The following is an 18248-nucleotide window of genomic DNA, read 5'->3' as shown; positions in this document are numbered from 1 at the left end:
AGCTAACCCTATGGTGGGTGGGGCTTGGCATCTGGTTGGATGTAAGCCCCCATCTTTGCAGATCACAAACCTTTTGTTTAACCATCCAGGATACTTAGAAGGAGACGGGACTTTACTTGGCTACAGACCTATCAACCACTTATTATGCCTCACTTCATTCTTGTAGCTCTAGGAAGGGACATCAATTATTGAAAGTCTGGAACTTTGCCATTGGTGTCAATATACTTGCAGTGTCAATATACTTGTTGAAGTTTTTGTATATATATTTGGCTTTTGTTAGAAGTCATCTCCTGTCCAGTTTTATACACTAGGGCCTTGTTGTGGGTGTGCCCGCCCTTATGAGGTGTTTTATCATTTTTCCCCACTCTTCGCATTTTTCCCCTATTTTTCCCATTTTTTGTGGCTTGGGAGGCAGCCCTGAGGTGGCTGGAGGACCAGTAGCTGGCCGACTGCCCAGACATCAGTCGTGGACTTCTGGATGCTGGCCGACTGGATGTATGCAGTCGTGGGCCTCATTTGCTGTTGGCCAACTGTTGATACAGTCGTGGGCTGCCCTACAGCAGGCCACGTTTTGGTTTGTGGCCCATTTTGTCTCATAGGCCCACACCCATTTTGAAGCTAAAATTCTTTGATCTAAAGATGCATGAGAGTGATGAACTCAGTGAACACGTGGGCAATATGGATCAGTCACACAACAACTTTCCTGCTTAGGAGGAGGAGTTGATGATGACGACAAGGTAGATGTGCTTCTTAAGAGCTTACAAAAGGTATCGCGTTTTCACAGGTCTTATCTGTCTTCGACTAGCCCGAGATGCATCTTATGAGGATATAGTGGCTATGCTTATCGAAGATGTAGCATGCGCTGAGCTAGGACCGTGCGAAACAACGAAGCCTTTCTTTAAACCTGAGTTTAGTGAGTCTTTAGCAATCCTTTAAAACAACATACATGAATCTGAAAGAGATGTAGTAGAGACGACACTAGATGGGGTCCTGAATTACGCACTGAAGGGTCCCCCTCCTGGAAGCAGGAGTATTTGCTTTATTTCTTCTTCTGGAGAATTGTATACAAGTTGAACTGTGTCCACAAGATTCAGCGGACAAATTGACTAACTGGCCACCAAACGCAAGGACAAAGCGACCAAACGCTGGGCAGAACTGTGCATAAGCTTTAGGCGACTTTGAAGCTAAAAGAATGTGCACAAGCGGAAGCAAATAAACATGAGAGAGAGAAAGATTGCAATCAAGAACTGAGCTTTATTAGCTTGAGGTTACAGAGTACAAGAGCGAGCAAATAGGGCAATTGAGGATGATAGCATGAATAAAGGGAGCAACTCTTATATACTTGTGCATGAAGCAGTTGGCTGTAGGAAACAGGCCGACAGCTCCATGACAACATAAATAGAGAAAGAGGCAATATTTTAACACCCCCTTTGCATCTTGAAGTGTGCAAAAAAGCAACTCCGAGACAGCATAAATAGAGAAAGATGCAATATTTTAACACCCCCTCTGCATCTTCCGCTTGTGCACATTCTTTCATCGTCTATTGGACCTGATCAGGCACTCTCGACGGTGCAGAAGAAAGTTCGGAGCCGGTGTTACAAGTGTGGGAAGAAAGGCCACTTGTCAAAGGATTGTCAATCCAAGGACAAAGCCAAAGCCAGGGACAAGGGCAAGTCTTCAAAGAAGAGCAAAGACAAGTCACATAGAAACGCAACCACTGTTTGAAGGATCTACAGCCTGGAGAGTCTAGGGAAGCAGAAAACGGAGAGAAGTAGATTGTGCAGCAGCCAAAGCCTAGGCGATGATACCATGAAAGAATGTGCACAAGCGGAAGCAAATAAACATGAGAGAGAGAATGATTGCAAGCAAGGACTGAGCTTTATTAGCTTGAGGTTACAGAGTACAAGAGCCAACAAATAGGGCAATTGAAGATGATAGAATGAATAAAGGGAGCAACTCTTATATACTTGTGCATGAAGCAGTCGGCTGTAGGAAACAGGCCGATAGCTCCACGACAGCATAAATAGAGAAAGATGCAATATTTTAACAAAAGCTATCTTCGAGAGAAATACACTGGCCCGAGATTGGGGTAGGTGTGCTGAATACTCCTGAAGAGACTGAGCTTCTTTGCCTTGGGCTGAGAGCACAAGTATGGCTGTAAGTATGCACAGGTAAAAGCCTAAGCATACATGCTTGTTATCTGATGATAATCTCTGATCTGTACCTGCATATTTTGGGACTGGACAGGCTGTGCCTTTTTATATGTCCATATATTGCTTGTCGGCTGCCTCTTCTGCCTGTCGGCCAGCATTTAATGCTACGACTATCATAAAATGTAGTCGGCTGTAGCAAATGTTCACGACTAGCATAAAATGCTAGTCGGTTGCTTGTAGGCTGGTCGAGTGGCCACCAAACTTGACCGATTGGGCCCAAGTCCATACTGTTATGTCTGACCTCTAGATGAATCTGAATGATAAACACTTGCTGAATTCTCCATAGTGGGTTAAGAGGACTAACCTGACACTCTAAGTTTGGGAGATTGACCTATGTAGCTCGTGCCTGACATGTCCTGGACTAGGGCTTACAAAGGGGTCACGGCATACGACAAATAAATCCTAAAAGATACTACTTCTGTACATGATTCTTGCACTATTGATGAGTCAGTTTGTCACTGTGTACTACAGTGCATGGGTGCATGTGGCATTCCCTCCTGCTGAGCTTGGCGGCATGTTCATAGCTTTGAGATAGTTCGCCAATAATAAGTGTGGATACTCGAGGAAGAATTCTTCATCTAGCGAAATGGCTTCGTGGGTCTCTCTATCTTTGAACTTTGCATAAAATTGGCGAAGACGTCATCCAGAACCATACTTCCAGCGATGTAGAGGGATTTGCTCAGGCTCTATCTGTTGAGATATCGAGCTCGTCTAGTGAGGCGGTGGACACTGATGACCCGCTTGGGGGATAGGCCCCACACTTACACCATTGGCATGGTTGGTGAGATCTTGGGTGATATGCGGCCAGTGGGATGATAGGTTGTGTGATAGCCATTCTAGAGACTGGCATAGTTATAGCGCCAGCTCATTTAGTTGGGTTCATACTATAGAGAACCCTTGTATGTATTTGGTTGAGTACCTTTCATATTGTGTGTAGTCTTATCTTGTATATGGTATGTTGAGTGTTGAGTGAAGTAGAAGAAGATTTTCAGCCTCTCACCTTGTGTGTTCTCTATTAGGGTTTTGTGAGTGTGTGTGTGCTTGCAAGAGCTCAAGCTCTCTACCCCCCTGCATCTTTTCATGGTATCAGAGCCTGGTTCGTGCTAAGGGCTGAGCTGCAAGCAAGAGAACCACAGGAAGCCGTACGAGGGTAAGAGCTTCAACTACTCTTCCCTATTTGTGTTGGTGACTACACCCTTGTCGGGAGCTCTATGGGAGGCACCGACAAACGATCTTTGATTGAGGAGCTTTCTTCGCGGGAGTAAAGCTATAGGGCAACTATATTGTCCTATAGGACGGAATTTTTCGGGCCGAAAACGCGTTTCAGGCGCGTCTGAACCTCCATTTTTCAGAAAGCAGGCAATTTCGAGCACTGCGGGTAAGTCATCGATTCTCTGCAGAACTCTGTTTCAAGAACTGCAGGAAGACAGATTGGCTGTGCAGACACAGTGTGTGCTGCAAAGAGGTCAACAGTTACCATTGGGTGTATGTATGCATATTGAAGTCACTGGTTGTGACATTTGAGAGTACTACAGTACCGCTGTAAAAAATACAGCAGTTTGTGCAGGACAAACCAGAGTACTGTTTCTGGTAAAATTGTGTGTCTGGCAAGATGTCAAATGATGGCATAATCCAGATTGTGGCTGAGAAGCTTGATAAGAACAACTTCCATGCTTGGAGGTTCAGGTTGACGAATTTCCTAATGGGAAAGGGCTATTGGGACTACATAGAAGGTGAGCATGAAGAGGCACTGGAGATACCGGCATAAATCCGACTGCTGCAGATGTGAAAGAGTTTAAAGACTGAAACCAAGGAGCCAGGAAAGTTATGTATTGGCTCTCCATTAGTATACAGGACACCATGATTGGGCACATTCAGGATGCCAAGTCCCCTAAGGAGGCGTGGGACACCTTGGTAAAACTCTATGAAACAAATACCAAGGCACGTAAGATACAGTTGAAGAATGAACTTCATACTGTGGAGAAAAAGAGCATGTCTGTGAATGACTATGCATTGAAGATAAAGGGTATTGTGGAATCCCTTGCATCTATTAGTATGTCAGTAGATGATGATGATAAGGTGGATGTCTGTCTACGTGGTCTCGGGCCACAATACAAGGCGTTCAAGACGTCTATTCAGACTCGAGAAAACATTCCCAACTTTACAGATTTGGTGTCTATGTTGATTATAGAAGAGAAGAGCTTGGGTGAAGACCAACAGTCTTCACAAAACAAAAGCAATTCAGAGCAACAGGCCTTCTACACAAGTTCAGGTAGAGGACGAGGTAGAGGAGGCCGTGGATGCGGTCAAGGAGGTGGCCGAACAGGTAATCAGACTTATGGCCAGCAGCAGCAGCAGCAACAACAGTCCCAGAATACACAACAACAACATCAACAACACACAGGTGGAAGAGGCAAATTCAGAGGCAGGGGGAGTCAAAGAGGACGTGAAAATTGGCAAAGGCTACATAATGATGCACGTGAATGCTTTTATTGTGGTAAGCCTGGACATGTGCAGACAGAATGTTATAAGAAGTAGGTTGACATGCAAAATGGGAAAGTGCAGCAGAACAACTATGCATCCTCAAGCAGAAACAATGAGGATAATGAAAGATTGTTTGTTATGCAGCATGTCGTGAATGCCATGTCTGAAAATGTTGAAGCAGCACAAAAAGATGATGTATGGTATGTGGATTCAGGTGCTTCGAACCACATGACAAGTCATGGGAAGTGGTTCAAGGAGATGAAAAATCTTGAACGACGAGGTTTTGTGGAAACAGGAGATGACACTGCTCATCCAATTGCCCATGTTGGAGATGTGCCATTGTCTATGCAGGATGGCAAAGTGAAGTACCTTGCAGATGTACTTCACGTTCCGAACATAACAAAGAATCTGGTTTCTTGAGCAGGGTTTACAGGTTCGGTTTAACCCTGATGGTTGTTATGTTGAAGACTTTAAAGACAAGTGCAGGTTGGTTGCAAAAGGCAACAGAGTGGGCAGAATGTTTACGTTGAATGTAGACATGCCTGAAATGAGTGCTGCGATGTTTGCAAATGGTTCAGGAATTGTTGCAGACACAGACATTTGGCATAAAAGAATTGGACATGTGAATGTGCAGAGAATGAAGTCTATGCAGACTAAAGGAATTGTGACAGGGCTGCCAAAATTTAAAGTGGAAGGTATGCAGAGAATATGTGAAGCATGCCAATTTGGAAAGCAAACAAAGCATGTATTTTCACGTAACAGATATGTGAGCAGAAATGCACTAGATGTTGTGCATTTAGATGTATGGGGTCCCACGAAGACCATGTCTATGGGAGGCTGCAGGTATTATGTGACATTCATTGATGACCACACAAGGAAAGTGTGGGTATATTTCATGAAGGAGAAGAGTGAGGTGTTCACTCACTTTCAGAATTTCAGAGTTTTGGTTGAAAAGCAAACAGGGAAATATGTAAAGTGCCTAAGGTCAGATGGAGGGGGAGAGTACTTCTCCAATGAGTTCTCTGAATTTTTGAAGAAGAATGGTATTCGGAGATAGTTTACATGCAGATACACTCCGCAGCAAAATAGAGTTGCTGAGCGGAAAAACAGGCACATTGCTGAGATTGCGCGAGCATTGATGGAAGAGAAGAATATGCCGCATAGCTATTGGGTTGAGGCTGTTTCTAGAGCAGTATGCATCATGAACAGGACTCCAACGCAGCCATAGATGATATAACTCCAGAGGAGAGGTTTACTGGCAGAAAACTTGATTTGTCTCATCTGAAAGTTTTTGGATGCATTGCATATGTGCATGTGCCAGATGAGCTGAGAACTAAGCTGGATCCAAAAGCTGAAAAATGTGTGCTTATTGGATATTCCCTTGAGCAAAAGGGATACAGGTGTTATAACCCTGCTACACGTGAGTTGAGGGTAAGCAGGGATGTTGTCTTTGATGAGATGAGCAGTTGGTATGCTGCTGAAAAAGAAGCTGTTGGGGTTGATGTGAGTGGAAGTGTGGTTGCACAGAATGCAGGTTAGCAATCACAGTCTTTGAGTGGACCAGGAGAGTCCTCATCTAGTGGGTCTGTTGATAGACCATGGAGTGGCAGGCTGCGTCATAATACCAGTCCTGCAAATGTGATTAGTACATCACGTAAAGGAAAAGAGAAAGTGGTTGAGCCCCTTGGTATGCCTGACATTTCTGTAGGGCATTCTCATGTTGATGGAGAGTCTAGTGGCTCAAATACGAGCCTTGATGAGGAGCTTGGGATCCCAGCTATGAGAACACTTGGTGTAAAGAAGGCTATGGAAGCCATGAATGAAAAGCTGCGAAGATCTGGGAGAGTGAAAAACCCTGTGCAGAGGTTTACCTATGATGGTTATGTGGCACATCACTATGCATATATGGCAAAGGTTGTGCAGGTTGTAGAGCCTGTTAGAAGTCATCTCCTGTCTAGATTTATACACCAGGGCCTTTGTTGTGGGTGTGCCCGCCCTTATCAGGTGTTTTATCATTTTTCCACACTCCCCGTATTTTTCCCCTATTTTTTCCCATTTTTCTGAGGCTTGGGAGGGCTGCCAGAGGATGCCAGGTGCACTCCAGTACTGGCCGACTGGATGTTCATCAGTCGTGGGCTACAGGGTTGCTGGCGGACTAGATTTCATCAGTCGTGGGCAACTGTCTGCTGGCCGACTGCATTTATGCAGTCGTGGGACTTATTCAGCAGTCGTGGGCACTTTATCTGCTGGCCGACTGCACTCCCAGGGATGTATATATAGGCCCCCAGTCCCCATGCCTTATTTGTATCATTTCTCGGGATCTTCTTGTGTATATAGAGCAGAGTTACACGCCTACATCTCTCTTTCTCTTGTGCTGTTTTTCTTCCTGCGTTTTTGCTCGTGTTCCCAGATTTGGTCATCATCTCCGCTGCGTATTCTGACATGGTATTAGAGCCCTAGGCTCTAGATAGGTCTTGGGATTTGTGTGAGCAAGAGGGGGACTGTTTTGTGGTTGATTGGTGGACTGTTTTGGGCTGATCGGGAAGAGGAGAAGCAAGAGGAAGGCGGGCTGATTTGCTGGACAGCCACTTGCAGGTTTTAGTTCTTCTTTGTTCCCACCCACCCACCCTTTTCAGAGTACATCCCCGCTATGGCAGATCTGTTTGAGATGGCCGAGAGACGCGAAGATCCCGACACTCCCCACGTTCCCGATGGACCGTCAGTTGGACGGGAGCAACTACGGCATATGGAAGGTGATAATGGAATCTGTTCTGGAGTCCTACGATCTCGCCAATTTCGTCGTTGTTGGTGTTCCACGGCCGGAAGTAGAGGAAGGGGAGTTACCGTCAACCCGAAAGGACCGGGAGGCTCAGACACAGATGTGGGATCGTGTCAACGCCAGGGTCCGTTTGTTTATTTTCCTCAACTGCACACCACAGGTAATCAATCATGTAAAGCACATGACGCTGGCCAAAGGTATATGGTAGGCTTTGGCCTCACTTTACAACAGGGTATCGCCCATGAAGAGAATTTCCTTGGAAGTATAGATGCGGGTTATGAGCCCTGCAAAGTCGTCGACGATGCGGGAGCATATTAACAAGCTGCAGGCTCTTCAGCAGGAAGTTCTTCAGGCTGGGAAGGAGATATCGTCAGAGGACATGGCCATAACGTTGCTGTCCCATTTGCCCTCTTCGTACTCAGCATTTTACTCGTCGTTGATTACGAGTGGCAGACTAAGCACCATCACGTGGGAGGAGCTTGTGCCCATGGTCCTGGACTAGGAGGAACGATTCACGAACCCTCCTCAGGGTGGAGGTTCGGAGGCCTTAACTGGCCAACGGTCGAAAGGCCGTAACTCGGGCAAATGGAAGGCTTCATCGGAGAAGTCTTCTGAGAAGAAGTCCGACGTTGACCACGAGAAACTGAAGGCAGAGAGGACCTGTAATGATTGTGGCGAGAAAGGCCACTATTGGAGGTAGTGTCCCAAGCGGAAGACTGAGAAGGGTGAAGACTCCTCAGCAGCAATCATGAAGACTCCGGCTTTTGTGCACTGGAGGTGATGGACACCGATGCTTCATTTTCTTCAGGCAGGGAGGAGATTGGAGGACTCTCCGCAATGGATACTCGGGAGTGGATTCTCGATAGTGGTGCTTCCAGGCACATGACTCCTTCCCGTTCTGGCTTACAGGATCTCTGCAGGTGTTTTGGTCATATTTTTACCGGGGATACGTCCACTATCCCAGTTCACAGTGAGGGCAGGATGGAGATAGTTCCTGATGGCAGAGGGGGGAAGCATTCCTCCCAGGTGTTGTATGTTCCGGCACTTGGTTTTCATCTGTTGTCAGTGCATCAGGTTTGCAAGACTGGTGTACGAGTGGAGTTTGATGAGCATTTTGTTGCTCTCCCCGGGACAAAGCAACAGGCCAAGTGGTTTGGGAAGGCGGAGTGGAGAATGGAGTTTACAGGCTTTCAGCACTCTCTCCCCCAGGTCCTCAGGGTTGTGATGAGTGGCAGTCTGGTAATGGCCACTTGTGTGTGGATATGCTGCAGGTGTGGGCTTTCCGGGACCAAATGGTGGATAGCTTGCCAGTAGATGGCAGTAGTTGGCAGGAACTTTCCAGTACTGATGTTGGTAGTTCTTGTGTTCGTGAGTCAGAGGAAGCTGAACAGGTCACTTATGCTCTGATGTCTCGTAGTGTTCGGGACATAGAACCTCCAGTAGATGAGGATGTTCTTTCCACGGGGACCTTTCGGAAAGCCAGACAGGTGACAGGTGCTTACTTGCAGAAGGAGGTGGTTTCTCCAGGCTTTGTGGTTCCGGATTCAGAGGGGGTGGTTGACAGGTTTCATCAGGTTTCCAGGACTTGTTTTTGCACCGTAACAGGTGTTGATCCTTGTGAGTAGTGTGATGCCTTTTTGACTCAGAAGCTATATGGTTCATTGATCTGGTTGATGGACACCAGATTGGACGGGAGCTTCCTGATGAGGCGGTTGAGCTCATGGTTGCAGATGTCTCTTTGGGAGGCAGGATAGTGTTTCCTGTGGTTTCTGCGGCATGCGAAGGATCATGGACTCTTGTACACAGGAGGGGGATTGTTGGATGGAGTCCGACTCCACGGTTGGAGTGACTTGGTTTGGGAAGGAGATTCAGACACGGGGAGATCTACTTTTGGCCCAGGAGCAGTTTTACGGAGCAGGAGGAGGTTACATGGCAGGTTTGGGCTTCCACTGGAGGAACCCATGGTCATCCAGAGGCACTTTGTTCGTGAACAGATCGTTGCTGATGACATCTTGCTAGAGTTTTGTTCGACGGAGGACAGTACGGTGGACCTCTTCACGAAGTCGCTCTCTCAGGATTTGCTCAGGCGGCACCCCAGCTCCCTGTGGTTGGTTACACAGCCAAGAGCTGAGAGGGGGTGTTAGAAGTCATCTCCTGTCTAGATTTATACACCAGGGCCTTTGTTGTGGGTGTGCCCGCCCTTATCAGAAGTTTTATCATTTTTCCACACTCCCCGTATTTTTTTCCTATTTTTTTTCATTTTTTTGAGGCTTGGGAAGGTTGCCAGAGGATGCCAGGTGCACTCCAGTGCTGGCCGACTGGATGTTCATCAGTCGTGGGCTATAGGGCTGCTGGCCGACTAGATTTCATCAGTCGTGGGCATCTGTCTGCTGGCCGACTGCATTTATGCAGTCGTGGGACTATTCAGCAGTCGTGGGCACTTTATCTGCTGGCCGACTGCACTCCCAGGGATGTATATATAGGCCCCCAGCCTCCATGCCTTATTTGTATCATTTCTCGGGATCTTCTTGTGTATATAGAGCAGAGTGACACGCCTACACATCTCTCTCTCTTGTGCTGTTTTTCTGCCTGCGTTTTTGCTCTTGTATTCCCAGATTTGGTCATCATCTCCGCTGCATATTCTGACAGAGCCCACATGCATTGATGAGGCTGTTGGAAATGTGTGTTGGGAGAAAGCTATGGATGAGTAGATGGAAGCACTATATGGAAATGAAACTTGGGATTTAGTGCAATTGCCTGAAGGCAAGAAAGCCATTGGATGCAAGTGGGTGTACAAAGTAAAACATAACATTGATGGAAGCATAAACAGGTATAAGGCTAGATTGGTAGCAAAAGGGTATGCGCAGACATATGGCATTGATTATGAGGAAACTTTCAGCCCAGTTGCCAAGATGGTAACAGTGAGAGTTGTGATAGCAGTGGCTGCGTCAAAGCAATGGTCTTTACATCAGATGGAAGGCGGTGGACACTGATGACCCGCTTGGGGGATAGGCCCCACACTTACACCATTGGCATGGTTGGTGAGATCTTGGGTGATATGTGGCCAGTGGGATGACAGGCTGTGTGACAGCCATTCTAGAGACTGGCATAGTTATAGCGCCAGCTCATTTAGTTGGGTTCACACTATAGAGAATCCTTGTATGTATTTGGTTGAGTACCTTTCATATTATGTGTACTCTTATCTTGTATATGGTGTGTTGAGTTTTGAGTGAAGTAGAAGAAGATTTTCAGCCTCTCACCTTGTGTGTTCTCTATTAGGGTTTTGTGAGTGTGTGTGCTTGCAAGAGCTCAAGCTCTCTTCCCCCCTGCATCTTTTCACTATCACCTCTGCTTCATCAACCATTTCTGGCTGTTGCTCTTCTGGAACATTCTGCAATGAAGGTCCAATATAAGGCTTTAACCAAGAGACGTGGAAGACGTTGTGCATCATCTAACTGTCCAGTAATCTGAGTCATAGTTGCATTCCGTACTCATATCCATCCATTCGGTACTCTCAATAGGTACCGTACCGGTACCATGCTTTCCGTACCCGTACTTAAAGAAAAGTTTAAAATAACTAGTCACTAATAACTACTACTGGATACATGGTATGTAGGTTGATGTTAAGGAGCTCAAGCGTCACAAATAGTAGCATGTCGAGGAGAGCGATATAGTACGTGATGAACAAGAGGAGATATATAGACAGCTTCACAGAGTGCTTGAGGGCATTGATAGACGAGTCACTTGAGCTTAGTCTCGAGCTCTCATGACTGCTTATGACTTCCCTCACTTCTTTAGCCCATCAGAGTCATCTTTTCACCTCTAAAGGCACCAGGGTGTATACTGATGGTGCACATTCGAGAGGGCATGCGGTTCCTATGGGTTGAGGAATCTTACAGTCCTTAACAATTTGTTCTAAATTAAAGGGCACATTGAATATAGGCTCAACATCTGGAAGACGTTGATTTCGTGCCCATCTCTCCTTAATAAATCAAATAGGTTCTGATTGGCACTAGCCTCATCTTTTACCTCTTCAATTGTCTCTACATCTTCCATTGAAGGATCATAGGAGTGAACCACTTGAACCACCTACTCCATGCTAGCCACACGATGCAAGGAAAAATAACTAATAAGAAGCGAAATTGTCTATTGCATGATGATTTGCAGACACGAGTGAAGGGGGAAGGATTGGCTCTTGTCTGGCTAAAGGTCACAGGGAATGTGAGAATTGGATGGAAGAGTAATTGCGAGTCCAACCATTTAGACCGGAATCACTTGTCTTGGGAGGTTATAAAGGAATATCTTCGTTCTCACAGGTCATGTGTAACAAAGGATTTGAGGCCAAAAGTAATGAAGCAGTGCCATGCTCCACTTTACATGGGGCATAGAGGCAAATTGATTACAACTTAAGCTTTGGAGAGCTATTTTTATTGGCCTAGCATGAGAGGGGACATTGAGTTTTATGTTCAAGAATATTTGGTTTGTCACAAGGTCAAGTTTGATCGACAAAAGTGTCACGCGCACACCATTCAGGTGTACAGTGACATGGCATCATTTTATGGCATGGCATCATTAGGCATTTAATCAGCATATTTATTCAGGCATATATCAGTATGAGCATGTATATGGGGGTGTTTTATCAGCAACATCAGCACCTTAGTCATCATGAGCATTGTAAGGCATTTAGCTATATCAGGTCAGCAATGTTAGCCTCAGCCGACAGCACCTCAGCACCAGTCGACATCATTTATGACCAGCCGACTGGCATTTATGGCCAGTCGTGAGCATTCAGGTAGTACTGGCCGACTGCAGTAAGGCTGGCTGACCTGCATCAGTACTCGCATATAAATAGAAGCGCATCATCACATCTCAGAACCAAGCATTCAGCAAAGTGTTCTCCAGCGTTTCTCCTCCAGGAAGCCTTGGGAGCAGCATATTCAGCCACGCATAAGCATTCAGTCCATCATATTCAGCAAACGCATCTATCTCCTCAGCGTTTCCTTCCCAGGTAACAGGAGAGCATTTGCGTTTTCAGCGGTACCTTCAGCATATCGGTATATTCAGCATCATAGATCTATTCAGATCTCATTGTAACCGCATTCATCATCTAATATAGTTGCATTGCATTGACACATATTTGTCTACCTCTTAAACATTATTAAGTGCAGTTTAGTTAGACTAAGGTTGTGATTACTACGGTCAAAGACCTCTACATGTCACAAAAAGCCGGCCGGATTATTGCATCCATTGAATGTTCTATGGGAGGGTATTGCTATGGATTGTATCTTTGGATTGCCAAAGTCAAGGAATGGAAATAATGGTATATGAATCTTTTTCAGATTACTACTAAGATCAACCATGTATGTTATTGGTTGGACCTTCCAAATCATTGGAGGATACGTAGTGCCTTCTATGTCAGTTCAGTTGGCCATATTCAAGTAATAATTTATTATTAAAAGCTAAAAGAGGAAAAGCAAAGTAAAGAAACGCAAAAGCCAAAGCCTTACTAGCTTTTGGCAAAAAGCAGGACCTCCCTTGGGTATAAAAGAAGCACGAAGCCCTCTCTTGTTCATCGATCAAGGCTTGGGGTTTTTCAACATCAACGTCATCATCAAAATCTCGCCGGTTGCCTTCGTATATTTGTTTGCAGCCGTCGACTAATGGTGTACCCCTCTGCGCCACCTGCTCCATCTACGCCAGCATCAGCCGTACATTGCAGTGCTGCTTGTTTTCTGAACCGCCAGCTCCTCCTGTGCCAGCCGAACAGCGAGATTGTGATGCTGCCACCTGCACATCACAATCTGGCTGTTGCTGCAGCTGCTGCCACCTGCGCATTACCTGCAGCCAATCGCCACTTGAACCATCAATGCTGCCACCGGCAAGTTTTCAGCCACATTTGTTGCTTGGACATCATCGTCTCTGCGCCGTCTTCTGGTTCTGCAGCCAGCACCTCCACCACTTACATCAGTCAGCACCACCCAGCTCTGCTAGCTCTATGCCACCAGCGTCAACCCTGCTAGCTGCCTATGCGCCGCTAGTTACGCCAGCTACCCAAATGCCACCTGACAAGAAGCCGCCAGCATAGTCTATCTTTCGTCATCACCTTCCAGTGGTGGTATGAATTTGTTGGGGGCTGATTTCTACTTCGAGATCTGGCATCTATCTTATGAGTGGACATCAAATACCTCGTCAACTCCACAAATCCACGGTGTGCCTTGTTTTCGAGCTTGGAGATCATTGGATCAAGACTTGGATCAGGACTTGGATTTGGATCAGGACTTGGATTTGGATTAGGACTTGGATCTTGACTTGGACTTGGACTTGGACTTGGATTTGGATTAGGACTTGGATTTGGATTTGGATTTGGATTTGGATTTTGGATCTGGTACTAGCCCGGTGAGAGATTCTTGTGGGTCATCCTCGTGGTGTGCTCGGCATCAGAAATCTTGTGCCTCGACATCGACTCCAACTTGGATATCTACATCGACATATTTTGCTTGATTTTGTATTCATTGGTTGTATTGATCCTGGCTTAATAAGCTCGTGGATTGTTCTTGAATAAATTCCTGAAAGGGGGCGGGGCATGTTCCCTGCTCAGTGTGTGTATTGTGCAAAGTTCCCTTCTGTCTCTACCTTCTCTCTCTATATTTCTCTCTCTTAGATATGTAGTTGAATCTATCATAGCACGCCCCGCTAGGCTTACAGCATTCAACATTCCCTTGTTTAGAATGAAAGTATTCTACTAAGCTTTGAAGATTTCTATGATATTCAATTTCCATGATTTATGTCGTGTTATGCATGTGTTAGAAGTCATCTCCTGTCTATATTTATACACCACGGCCTCTGTTGTGGGTGTGCCCGCCTTGTATAAGGTGTTTTATCATTTTTCCTCACTCCTCATATTTTTTCCTATTTTTCCCATTTTTTCCATGGTGTGGATGGATGCCAGATGGTTGGCAGGAGCACCTAGTGGCTGGCTGATTGTCCATTCAGCAGTCGTGTGGCGGCCGACTGCATATTCAGCAGTCATGGAGGTGCTGGTGCCTGGTGGCTGGCCGACTGCTGTATGCAGTCGTGGAGGCCATTTACTACTGGCCGACTGCATGCATGGGGCATATAAATAGGCCCCACGCCCCCCACCATTGTATCATTCAATCATTTGCGGGATCTTGTGTATAGAGAAGAGTTTACACACCTATCTCTCTGTGTTTCTTGTGCTGTCTATTTTCTGCATTCTACTTGCTCTTGTCTACCCAAGTTTGGTTATCATTTCCGCTGCATATTCTGACATGGTATCAGAGCCCTAGGCTCGTGATAGATCTTGGGAGTTTTTCTGAGCAAGAGGGGGAGCGTTAGGTTGCTGATTGGTGGATTGTTTTGGACTACTCGGGAAGAGAAGTTGCAAGAGGAAGGCGGGCTAAGGTGTTGGACAGCCACTTGCAGGTTTTACAGATTTTTTTCCCCCAATCACCCACCCTTTCAGTTTACTCCCCGCGATGGCAGATTTACTAGAGATGGCTGAGAAGCACGTGAAGATTCCGACTCTCCCCACGTTCCCAGTGGACCGTCAGTTGGACGGGTCCAATTACGGCATCTGGAAGGTCATGATGGAGTCTGTGCTGGAGTCATATGACCTTGCTGATTTCATCATCATCGGGGTTCCACAGCCGGAAGCAGAGGAAGGGGAGTTACTGTCGATGAGGAAGGACCGAGAGGCACAGGCCCACATGTGGGATCGTGTCAACGCCAGGGTCCGGTCATTTATTTTCCTCAACTACACACCACAAGTGATCAATCATGTAAAGCACATGACGCTGGCGAGAGGCATATGGGAGCACTTGGCTTCTCTTTACAACAGGGTATCACCCATGAAATGGATCTCCTTGGAAGTGCAAATGCGGGTTATGAACCTTGCAAAGTCCTCGACGATGCGGGAACACATTAACAAGCTGCAGGTCCTTCAGCAGGAAGTTCTACAAGCTGGGAAAGAGATATCATCTGAAGACATGGCCATCACTTTGCTGTCCCACTTGCCTTCTCAGTATTTCGCTTTCTATTCCTCGTTGATTACGAGTGGCAGGCTCAGCACCATTACTTGGGAGGAGCTTGTGCCAATGGTCTTGGACCAGGAGGAACGTTTCACGAACCCTCCTCACAGCGGCGGTTCGGAGGCCTTAACTGGCCAACGGTCGAAAGGCCGGAATAACAACAAGGGCAAAGGGAAGGCTTCACCGGAGAAGTCTTTTGAGAAGAAACCTGACTCAGAATGAGAGAAGGTGAAGGCCGAAAGATGCTGCAATGATTGTGGCGAGAAAGGCCACTATTGGAGGAAGTGCCCTAAGCGGACAGGGAAGAGTGTTGATTCTTCAGCCTCAGCTGCAAAGACTCTGGCATTTGTGCACTTAGAGATGATGTACTCCGACGCTTCATCATCTTCGAGCGAGGAGGCAGTTGGCTTCACCGCGAAGGATACCCGGGAATGGATTCTTGACAGTGGTGCTTCTAGGCACGTGACTCCATCCCGTGACTTCTTTCTGGATCTGAAACGGCAATCAGGTCGCATCTTTATTGGCGACAACTCCACTATTCCGATACACAGTGAGGGCCAGATGGAGATTATTCCTGACGGCAAGGGGGGCAAGCATGCTTCCCGTGTTCTTTATGTCCCTGCTTTGGGTTTTCATCTTCTGTCAGTGCATGAAGTATGCAAGACTGGCTTTCGGGTGGAATTTGAGGAGCATTCAGTTGCTCTACGGGATCCTGAGACTAGCCAGGTTGTTTGGGAAGGCGGTGTGGAGAATGGTATCTACAAGCTCTCTGCACTCTCCTCGTTGACAGGTTCTCAGGTCGGAGATTTGTGGCACTTTCGTTTTGGCCACTTAAATGTGGATGCATTGAGGCGAGCTTTCCGAGACCAGATGGTGGTTGGCTTGCCAGATGTTGGTAGTAGGCAAGGGCGTTGCAGTTCTTGCATACGTGGTAAGCAGCACAGGGAATCCTTTCCGAAGCAGGCTTCCAGGCGGGCTTCGAAACCATTGGAGTTGATTCACACCGACTTGTGTGGACCTCAACAGACACCATCTTTGGGAGGATCTCTCTACTTTATGCTGCTTGTTGATGATTGTACCAGATTCACGTGGGTCTACTTTCTTTCCCAGAAGGACCAAGCTTTTGCTCGGTTCAAGGATTGGCACGTGATGGTGGAGAAAGAGTCTGGATTTCAGGTCAAGACTCTCAGGGTTGATAAAGGAGGTGAATTCTCCTCGACTGTGTTTCTCAGATTTTGTGGAGATCATGGCATCAAAAGGGAACTAGCCAATACAGGGTCGCCTTCGGAGAATGGAGTTGTCGAACGCAAGAATAGGACTGTGGTGGAGATGGCGAGGACCATGCTGGAGCATCGTGGATCTTCCTCGTCCACTTTGGGGAGAGGCTGTGGCAACAGTTGTCCATACCCTCAACCGATCTCCGATGTCTTCAGTACCCCATATGACTCCACAGGAGGCTCCACGATCTGTTCGAGTACCTAGGTGGTTGTTAGACACCCTTCGGGAGTGAGGTGTCACGGAGCTACCCTCCGAGTGGACCACAGAGGACGGCCCTCGAAGATCACAGAGTCCGAGATAAAAGCAATACAGCGGAGCTTCTTCAGGTGAACTATGCTTTGATGTCCAGTATTATGCAGGACAAAGAGCCCACTTCCGTAAAGGAAGCCCTTTCACAGGATACTTGGAGGAAAGTCATGCAGGTGGAACTTGATGCCATCAAGAAGAACAACACTTATGAGTTGGTACCGAGGCCGTCGAAGCGGTCAGTCATTGGTGTCAAATGGGTCTTTAAGACCAAATATGCATCTAATGGGTCGGTGGACAAACACAAAGCCAGACTTGTGGCTAAAGGTTATGCTCAGCGGACAGGCATCGACTACGAGGATACCTTTGTACCGACAGCACGGATGTCCATGATTCGGACCGTTCTTGCCCTTGCTTCTTCTCAGAGGTGGCCCGTGTATCAAATGGATGTAAAATCTGCGTTCCTTAATGGTGACCTGCAGGAGGAGGTATATGTTGAGCAGCTTCCAGGCTTAATTGTTCCAAGATCTGAAGGGATGGTTTACAGGTTACGTAAGGCCTTGTATGGTCTTAAGCAAGCTCCCAAGGCTTGGAATCAGAAGATTGATTCCTTCTATATTCGGACTGGATTTCAGAGATCGGTTGCAGATCCAAACCTGTATCTCTTTCGGGAACGCGTCATGGTCACGCTTATCATCCTTTATGTGGATGATCTCATTCTCACTGGCGGTCATGTAGAGCACATTAGAGTGACGAAGGCTGCCTTGTCAAAGGAGTTTGAGATGACCGACTTAGGCTTACTCCACTTCTTTTTGGGATTGGAGATCTGGCAGACCCAGAGGGGGTTTTTGCGTCTCTCAGCATCGGTATGTTCATGAGTTGCTTGAGGCCTTTGGGATGGAGAACTGCAAGCCTATTACTTCGTCGATGGACCCGAACACAAAGTTAACCGTTACTGATCCTTGTGAGCCAGTTGATGCCTCGCAGAATCGGAAGTTGGTAGGTTCATTGATCTGGTTGCTGAACACCAGATTGGACTTGAGCTTCTCTGTGGGACTGTTGAGCTCTTTTATGCAGACGCCATTGAAGTCTCATTGGGACGTAGGATTGCGGATCTTGCGGTATCCGCAGAGTACGAAGGATCTAGGACTCTTTTACACAGGAGGGGATGGAGTCAGGCTGTGTTGCAGGAAACGTGGG

General features: G+C 46.8%; 1 protein-coding gene across 1 annotated transcript in view; it reads left to right on the top strand.

The window, feature by feature from the left end:
• The window catches only part of LOC147631185 (uncharacterized), a 33243-nt gene that overhangs the window by 705 nt on the left and 14290 nt on the right, over nt 1–18248 (top strand). The gene's annotated exons all lie outside the window — the stretch shown is intronic.

This window comes from Cibotium barometz, chromosome 15, assembly GCF_041138505.1.
Source record: "Cibotium barometz isolate CiBa-2024 chromosome 15, ASM4113850v1, whole genome shotgun sequence".
Lineage (NCBI taxonomy): Eukaryota > Viridiplantae > Streptophyta > Polypodiopsida > Cyatheales > Cibotiaceae > Cibotium > Cibotium barometz.
Note: the sequence above shows the minus strand (reverse complement) of the source record. Positions and strands in the feature narration are given on the sequence as shown.